The sequence below is a fragment of the Octodon degus genome, unplaced genomic scaffold (assembly GCF_000260255.1).
Source record: "Octodon degus isolate 3935 unplaced genomic scaffold, OctDeg1.0 scaffold00085, whole genome shotgun sequence".
Lineage (NCBI taxonomy): Eukaryota > Metazoa > Chordata > Mammalia > Rodentia > Octodontidae > Octodon > Octodon degus.
The window spans coordinates 11,624,235-11,634,368 of record NW_004524661.1 but is presented as its reverse complement, the minus strand read 5'-3'; positions in this window follow the sequence as shown (position 1 = coordinate 11,634,368).

The following is a 10,134-nucleotide window of genomic DNA, read 5'->3' as shown; positions in this document are numbered from 1 at the left end:
CTTACAGTCTAAACCTACCAAAGTTGGTTGACTACTTAATAAATGAATAAATAATCTACCTGGGATTTAATAGGGACCAAAATTCTGTCAACACGGTCCTCCAAATGTCCATTTCAAAGATATTTGACCTACAAAGAATCTAACCAATACTCAAGGATTATAGATAATCAAAAGACATCAAGGCTGAGGTGACCCAGATTTGGATGTTATCACATGTTGCAGTAGTTATTATAACAATATTCCACAAGATAAAGGTGAACACTAATGAAGTGACTGGAAATAGAAGAGTGTAGTCAAAGTTAAAATTATGCAAAAGAACTAAACTTCTCCAACAGAAAAATACAATATCTTAAGTTAGAAAAAAATCACTGAATGAGCTCAATAGCAGAATGAAGATGAAAGAAGAGAAAGCCAAGGAAAATGAATAGAGAGCAATAGAAATCTTGTTACCTAAAAATAGAGATTAAAAACTAAAAATCTACATAAGTAAACAGACTCTTCAAACTCTCGGATGATATCAAAAGATTGAACACCTAATGAAAGTTTGAAAAAAAAAAAGGAAAAAGAAATTAGTACAGAAAAGTATTACCAAGAATCCTGTCATCCAAAGGATTAGCATTCAGGAGATATGAAGAATACAAAGCACATCTCATCAAAACAACCAGAAATCCTGGAGGGTTTTTTTTTTTGGGGGGGGGGAAATACATTCAGTTCTCAAAAAAAGAGTTACAAATAGCCAATAAGCATATGCAAAAATATTCAAAATCTTTATCCATAAGGGAAACACAGCTTTAAAATACAGTGAGATTTCATCTCACCCCAGTGAAAATGACTCTCATCAAAAATATAAAAACCTGACAGCTCAGCGGATCAAAGCACCTGCTTATTTAGGCACAGGGACCAGTAGTCATGCACCCAACCCACGCATGCTGTGCCGACCCCACCCCCAGGGCTCTGAGACTGCGATTGAGACTAGGCATGGTGGCGTGCACCTGTATTCCCAGTGCTTGGGAGGCTGAAAACAGGGGGATCACTATGAATTTGATCTGTGTAGTGAGACCCTGTAGGCCCTGTGCTAAACACATAAATAGAGATAGATCAATAGATAGGCAGACAGACAGATAGATGCTGGTGAAGGTGTGGGGGGAAAGAAAACTTATACCATGGGTGGAAAGGTAATTAATACAGTCATTATGGAAATCACTGTGGATCTTCTCAAGAACACTAAAACTTGGTCTACTATATGACACACCTGTATCACTCCTTGGCATACACTGTACTGAGAGGAATTAAAATCAGTGTGTACAGCACCAGTCTATTCCCACATCTGTTATAGCACAATTGACAATGGCCACATGATGGAATCAGCCTAGGTCTCATCAGTAGAAGAAAGGATAAAGAAAATGTGGCATACTTACACATTATTCAGCCATAAAGAAATACAAAAATGATATCATTTGCATAAAAGTGCATGGACCTAGAGGCAATCATGTCAAGCAAAATAAGCCATTCTCAGAAAAACAAATATCATAAGTTTTCTTTTACATGGGGAATCTAGGAAGGAAAAACATAGGAATGAGATGAATATAGGAAGGAGGCTATTAGACAAGAGGAGGGGACAGTAGGAAGGGCAATAGAAATGATGGACATGATCAAAGTGTGGCATATGCCTGTATGAAAATCCAAAATGAAACCCTGTATTATGCAAAATTAACATGAACTATTAAAAGTGCAGAGAATGAAAAAGAGAAGCTTGCCATGGAGAGTCAAGTTTTATAGCTGATACAGATAGGTCTAGGCTTTGCTTTAATGCATAAAAACATACACAGGCAAACACACATATTGCACAGGTTTCTAGAATATTTAGTGCTGGGAAATTGGCTGTTCCTTTAATATTAGATTTTAATTGTTCATGTCAATAAATGTACATCGGTATAATTTTAATGAATGGTTTACAGCATATTGTATGATGTAACAATAATATTTTCTATTCCGTAATCTGCCTCTGCTCTTTTAGCTGTCTCTTTTATTCATGACACAATTCTGTGTTCATTCTTATTGGTCAATTATTTTGTCATCAAACAGGGTCCTAGGAGGTTCCTAAACCTACCCTTGCAATAGCATTAAGTTGCAGGTTTGCCAACTCCCATCTTGGAAAAAGAAGTTTTAATAGGCATCAGTAAGAGACATAAAGAGAATATTAGGCACAAACTTAAAGCCCACACTCAGACTAACAGAGTGCAGGCCCTCAAGAAAGACACATTCTGGTCCAGAGCTGGGCATATTTATGGGAGTTGGGGTGTCTTCAAGATCAGTGGTCTGGGATGTGCATCGTTACTGTCTGTCACGTTACCTACCTGGTAGGCTCTCTCAGAATGCAAGCCATCTATGTTTTTCTGAGGGTGAAATATGTTGCCCACTAACATAGCTGCTTCCTTCAGGAAGAGAGAAGAACAATTTGCACATTAATCAAGGTAGTCAATTTATGGAGACAAAAAGGCCAGCTTGCAAATAAAAGGGAATTCCATGGGGCTTAATGTATATTGAGAGAAAGGAGAAAAAAATTAAATGGGCTTGAGTAATTTTTGCATCCTCAGGCTGCAGTGTTTTTTAAGTACAGCTCTAAAATTTCCAATTTTTTGCTACATGGCTTACTTCTACCTTTTCTACCAGTCTCTTTCTACCAGTCCTTAATTCTTCTATCCTACACCATTTAAACATTGTTGTTGTTTTCTTCATTTATTTTCTTAAAAATAAAACGTTTGTGCAAAAGAGTACTTACATAGTATTTGTGCAGTAACTATTAATAAAGCATTTAATGCGAACTTGATACTACCAATATATGGAAGTACCACTTTTTCTTTTTGTAAGCTTTCACCAACTCTAAGATGAAGCAATAGCAATTCATGAATCTTGAATGGCAAATATAAAAATATGTACATCTTTACTTTCACTGGGGCAAAAAAAATTGTTGGTATAGATGGGGAACCTGGGATTAAAATGTCAAGTCTTCAAGTCATTTTTTGTACTTTAATCTTTTATTTCTTTTTTGATTTGGTATAGGGTCTCGCTACACAATTCAGACTCATAGTGATCCTCTTGTGCTCAGCCTCTCCAGTGCTGGGATTATAGGTGTGCACCACCATGCTTGGTTTCAGTGGCCGGCTTGGTGCAGAGAAGGTACTCCATGTGACACCAGGGATTAAATCTAGGTCCTTGCACTTTCCAGGCAGGTATTTAGACTGCTGAGCTCTCTCCCTGGCCCCTCCAAGCATGTACTTTCTTTCTTATATATTCTTTTCCTTTACTTAAATAATATGCAGTTTATTGTAGCAGCTACAAAATTGACTCATGTCAGAGATACCATGGTTGCCCCAACCAGTACCATAGTGGTCCATGCATACTGAGAGCACCAGCGGTTGGATCACAGCTAAAATTATTAGCTTAGCCACAATTACTTAATCACTTCTGTCAAACACTCACACTTGGAAATTTAAGATTGTTTTCTGGATGTTCTACAGAAAGTCATTGAATATATGCTATTGTTACCTGAATTCTATACCCAAGAATTTATAGAGAGCCCTTCCTGGTCCTCCTCTCAATCCAGGAAATTTATATTTGTAACCCTGTGAATAAGTTATTAGAAACGACTTCCAGTGCAACCCATGGTGAGAATAAAGACACTAAAGCATATTTATAGTTTTGGGGAGTGAAAAGACCCTAAGTCCAACTATGGTGATGGTTATCCGGAGCAAAGACCTGGATCCAGGGCAGAACCCAGGTTTTATTCAGTCATGAAGGAGTAATGGCTTTAGGATGAGTGACTGAGAAGAGGAGGAAATAAGAGTGAGTGCTGTGAGCTGGGCTAGGGAGGAGGCCTGCATTTACCTCTGCAATATGCAGAGAGGACACGTAGAGAGTTATCTGCAGTACACAATTGGGATAGTGTCTAATGTTTTGGGGTCCTGTTTCATCTCTGATGTGTAATTTTTCAAGCCCCAGGAAGGCATAGCCTCAAGACTTAATCCCAGCAGACAGCGTGGAACATGGGCTCCTTGTCCTGTTTTCGACCCAGCAAATAATAAACAACAGCCTATGTGGGTTTCCAGGGAAACATGCATGTTGTCTTCAAGGACTATCAACAGCACTTCAGATAGACCACTATGCATTGCCTAAAGCCAACTGAAGGGATAAGGAAAAGTCCTATTCAGCTCTGTACCCTACCAGTACAAGGAAATAGAGTCAGGCTCAGCCAAAATGGAAATAACTGCTCTTCTTTCAAAGAGAGTTGCCAAGGTGGTCCTCCACAAGATTTAACCATCCTCTCTCCATTATCCTTTTAAGAACTACTCTTTATAAAAACTAATAATAAACTGAGGATAGGAGAAGAAAAAATATATTACTAATGAGAGAAGTTCTTATCCCTTGGGCAGTAATCTTCAACTACTTGAGTGTTACTCCCTCTTTTGAATCACATTTTATCACAGATAAGATACAAGCATAGCAAAATTATACAAATGTAGAATTGTATTCTTTGAAGTCTACCACCCTCTAAAGGCAAGAAAAGAATAATTAATTTTAAGCTCACGCTAGTTAATTTTATATTCCCACTGGTTAAAAACCTAGATAGAGGTACACTGTTTATGGGGTATTTATTTTAATATAATCTAGTCTCTTTCCTTGATGCAAATGTAGTAGATATTATACTTAAAAAACAAAGTAGCTAAAAATGTTTGGTTATCACATAAAACAAAGGATACTTAGTTAAATTTGAATTTCAGAAAACATTTTTAGTACAAGTATATGACGAATGTTGCATGTTTATCTGAAATTCAAATTTTTCTGGGCATTTTTATATTTATTTGCCAAATGTAGCGACTCAAAAATGGTTATCCTTGAAATAAAAGGTGATTTCCTAGAATATCACTCAAAGAGGAACAAAAGTTTCTCCCTTATCTAGAAAGTAAGACATCCCCAAGTCTCCATGAATCCGAATGCAGCATTCTGGGGGAGGAGCTCCCTGAAGAGAGTCATACTGGGGCTGGGTAATCACTGTGTCAAAAGTGCTGTGCAAGAGACCCCCATGTCCCTTTAAAAAGCGGAGAACATCACTAATAAGTCTTCAACATGTTGTGCATTATTTCTAAGCTTTGAATTCTGGAGTTCATTTTCTGCAATGTTAGAAAATCTTGAACTGCTTCATTGTATTGGTAGGTCTCTGCCAGTGGGTTGTGAAGCAGGTACAGGTCTGCATAGTCGGCTTCCCTCCCTCACTCAAGAACACCACCCCAGGAGGCCCTCCTGGGAGAAATCCTGTGGAAGAAGGACCCAAGGTGGAGGGCAGAATGGCCACATCCTTACACAATAGGTACACTCCAGTGAAAAGCTATTTTGCAGGCATAATCTATTCCTTGCCAGATGGTTCTTGCTCAGTTGCTTTCTCCAGACTACTGCCAAGGTTAATGCAGGCCCTGACTCTGCTTGTTGATTCTTATTAATTAAGCCAATCAACGATCTTGTTTCATACAGTGTCTGTTTTTAATATAACCTATTTGATGAAGCTGTATTAATTTAGGAGAAATATGCACCGGCATTCTGGCATGCTCTTCTCCTAATTACCTTACAGCTTTCATTTAGCAGTGAAATTAGACAGTGGTTATCACAGCTAATGGAAGCCCATAGCTCTTTGCTAAGTGATCTCCACAAGTCACCTGATCTTGTCTTGGCTGCATAAACATGATGTGCTGTCTACCAGCTCTGCTGAATACCTAATTCGAGTGTGAGTGTGAATGCTTTAACAAAATCTGCTTTGGAGCAACGCGATGACAATCCATTCTAATAAATTTCTCTAAGTACAAGGTAACAAGATTGAAATAACAGGATGGTGATTGGATGGAAAAGCTGTACAATAACAGAAAATAGTTGAGGAGTAGCAAGTTCTGATAATATGCCAAAAAAATAAATAAACTTGACATTTAGCCTTGAAATTACATGCTAAAGGTCAGAGGGGTAAAGCCTCCATAAATATCAAGTAAAAGCATAAAAATCCTCTATTCTTTCCACATGCAGCTCTTGAGTGTCACAAAATTTATCCCACGTTATACACCTCTCTTTTAAAAATTTAATAGATCAGCTCATCAAAACTGCTAACCTTTCCTCTGTGCTCTGATCCACCGTCCTTATTCACTCGCTCATGCAGTAAGTACCCACCATATACCAGGCACTGAGAAACAGTGAAAGAAAACCTGTGAATAAAACAGAGTAGTCAGTTTCTTCATGGAACACCAGCTAATCAATGAAAGATGCAATTAAGCAAATTCATTAAAATCAGTAATCATAAATTTTGAAAATGTGAAGAGTATAATTTAGGGCACTTTTATGGCTTGTATCTAAATGTCCCCCCCGAAGCCTCACACAGTCATAGGTGGGGCTTTTTAGAGGTGGCTGGGTCTAGAGTGTGTGCTCTGGCGTTAAGGGTGAGTACTTACTATATGAGTCCCCTGATGGGAGTGGCACAGTTCTGGTATGAGTGCTGCCTGCCTGAAGGGTGCAGGATCCGGATATAACTTAAGGGACAGGAAGAGGACTGCGGTGGCCACTTGCTGCTTGCTTCCCTGCTACTTCACTGCCTCACTGCCTTCCTGCCTTCTGCTGGCTATGGACCTTCCTCCTCTACAGTGCCCTCTGTCATGCCGCTCTGGCTGGGAGCAGCCAACCATGGACAGAAATATCTGCAAGCTGCAGGATCAATAAACCTTTCCTCAGGCTGGTGAGATGGCTCAGTGGTCTAAAGCACCTACTTAGAACAAGCTTAGCAAAGCACAGGGACCTCAGTTCAATCCCCCAGCATCACATGCCAGCCAGCCCCACCCCCTGGTGGGCTGAGCTGGCCACACACACACACACACACACACACACACACACACAAATAAAAAAAAATTAAAAAAACAAACTTTTCCTCCTTTAACATATGGCTGTTGAATATTTTATCTTAGCCATGACAAAAAGGTAACTAAGACAAGACCTTGATAGAAAATAATTAGAAAGAATATGCTTTTAAAGGAGTGTGTAGGGGAGGCCTTTCTGGGGAGGGAATATCTGAAGTGAAACATAAATGACCAGAAGAAACCAACCTTTCTGAGAACTAAGAAAGGTCATCCAGCAAAGGAAAATCAAATGCAAAGGTTGTAAGGCAGGAAGAAGCTTCATGTTCCAGAAATCAAGTACAGGGTAGGCTTGAGTAGTGTAGAACCTGCAAGGCTCGCTGTCCCTGGTAGAACATCTGGAGTTAAGTGGGGATGAGAGACTGTAATGTGATGCTCTAAATTTTTCTTCCACTAAAAACTTCAATAAATGCTCTCTACATGTCTTTCCTCTTTGCTCACTGAGGAATAAGCAAGCTAGGAGCAGGAATGGTGCAACATCATCTTGCATTACCCAAATTGTTGATTCTGATGCCTTGCACAAAACAGGTGACCAAGGCATGGCACTTACTCTAGTTGATTATTTCAATGTATGAATTCCAATTGTATTTGTGAAAGAAGAAAACTGCTTAGTCTCTGAAAACCTTTTAAACTATAATAGCTAACATTTATTGAACTATTTTTATTTAGCAGCCTCTGTTCTAAACTGCTCATACATATTCACTTTCTTTAAGGCTTACAGAAATCCTATAAGTAGATATTGTGTTTGTCTCCATTCTAAAAGTGAGACTTTTGGAGCAGATATGTCAATAAATTATAATGAAGAGTGGTGCGAAAATCTGAGCCAGGATCTGAATCCAGGAAGTCCAACTCCACAATGTGTGCATGTAATTATGATATCAATGCTCTTAGTACTCTGAGTTCAACTTGAAACACTAATGAAGCTATTGAGATATATGAGTATTTAATATTCCAGGATTTCATTCAGGCATTTTATGTGTCGTGGAAAGGGTATACTTACCCTGAATAGCATTACTCAGGATATATGAAACATTTTTTTTAATAAATTTCTATCTCTTCACTTCATGGGTTATAAGAAAGGCTTGTCTAGTCACACTTCAAATGGTTCCAGTGTTGCTATGGAAACTGTCTTTTTCTTAAGTTTTGTGGCATCTCTCAGCTTGTAAAACACTCAGCTAGAACTTGAATACTCAGGCTTACTAACAGTACCTCAGCAAGAGATAGCTCAGGGAAACTCAATTTTCCAAATGTTCTCCATCCCTTTCTTTCCTTTGCCCCTTAAAACCAATTCAAATAGAGATTCTAACTAAAATTAGTGTCCTTGCTATGCAAGCATGTTTTCTTTTGGTTGTTCTTGTTTGGTTTGGTTTTTTGGTTTTTTGTACAGGATTTCACTATGTAGCTCAGACTTGTAGTACTCCTCCTGTTTTCAGCCTCCCCACATCTAAGACTGCAGGTGTGCACCACCACACCTGGACTTGGTGGCCACCTCAGTGCACCTGGGGGTGGGGCTAGCGCTACATGGGGTGCTAGGGATTGAAACTCAGTCTTTTTTGGCCCTAGCCTTCTAAGGTCAATTAAGACTCAGAACATAGGAGAACTTGCACTGTAACGTCATGTACCTCGGTAGTGTCCCAAATTTTCTGATCAAGAAGATTATGGGGCCAAAGAGGAAAGTGATCGATAACGTAGAGTGTGCCTAAGGAGAGTCACATGGGGAGAAGACACTCTCTCAGGCTTTCACAGAGAGCACATTGGCCAAGCATTGGCTGTGACTCATCCACGTGGCTGCACTGATGAAGGTTCTACAATCTGAGGTACAGTATCTCAGGATAAATCCTGAGGGCATTTCACTGACCTTCTCAGACCAAAAAGCTACAACTGTTGTTGCATAGGTCCTGCTTTACCTTGGTCTTAACCATCCAGTAGAAAAGTATGAAGACAAAATATAGGAAGTAAAGCCATGTTGTTATGTTGAGCTGTGGGGGACTCAGGTCAATAATTTCTGATATTGCCAGTTAAACAGAAGACCCAATGCTATTATGGGCTACTGGACTCTTAGAATATTTTGCTGAGTTTACACACCTATAATATTCAACAACGGAACTTAAAAAAATTGGGGTATAACTATGAATGTCCATTTTGTATCTGTGTATTCAAAGTGGTTGGGATAGATATATAGTTGCATTCTCTTAATGAATAGAATGATTTTTTCTAATGGTGTTTGTAAATAGGATCACAAGTCTGCATCTTGTACAGCAATTAACCACTAAGAAGAATATATGCAGTGTATTATTTGTTGAAACTGTACTTTCGATTTGATTTGAAACTGTCTCATTGCTATATGTTTATCAATAAAACTTTGAAAAGAAAAAAAATAAAAACAAAATAAAAGGAGAGGAACAGAGGGGGAAAGGGATGTAAAAATAAGATGTGTAATATACATGTACCAGCTCCCCATAAGGAATGTAATCATCAAACACTGGAAATATATACTAATAAAAAATACACAAAAAAGTAAAATTAAAAAAAAAGAAACTCAGTCCTGCTTGCCTAAATAGGCATTTAGTTTGTTGAGCTTTCTCCCCAGCACTACAAGAATGTTTTTAAGCAAAATTGAAAACATTTCTTCCAGATCTGCTTGTTTTGAGGTGCTATGATATAGTTCTGGTATATTCATTGCCTGTGATATGAGAATTATTTCTTAGAAAATTCATGGCACTTTTCTCTAAGGTATAAGCTGAGGCGAACAGCAAATATGTGAATAGATATCAGAAATGGAAGAATGCTAACTTTTCTAGGGGAAAAAGTGAAGGTGTCATCTACTTGAGAAACTCAGTTTTGTTTTGGTTTGGTTTGGTGTGGTTTCTTTTTTGTTGCTATTGGTTTTTTGTTTTTGTTTTTTTTTGTTTTTGTTTTGTTTTTTTTTGGTACCAGGAACTAAACTCATAAACTGGTGCTTGCTAGGCAGGTGCTGTGCTGCTGAGCTACATCTGCAGACCTCAGTTATGTTATCTATAGCATTTAGCATAGTTCTACGGGTCTGTTCAGTGGTGAGTAAATTTGAATAAATGTCTGGTGTTCTAATCTTTTGGGAGATAAATATGTGAGTGTGAGAAGATAGGAAAGACAGAAGAATCAGAAGGCTATTTCCCCAGTGACATCTAGTGACAGAGGTTGCAAATTCTTT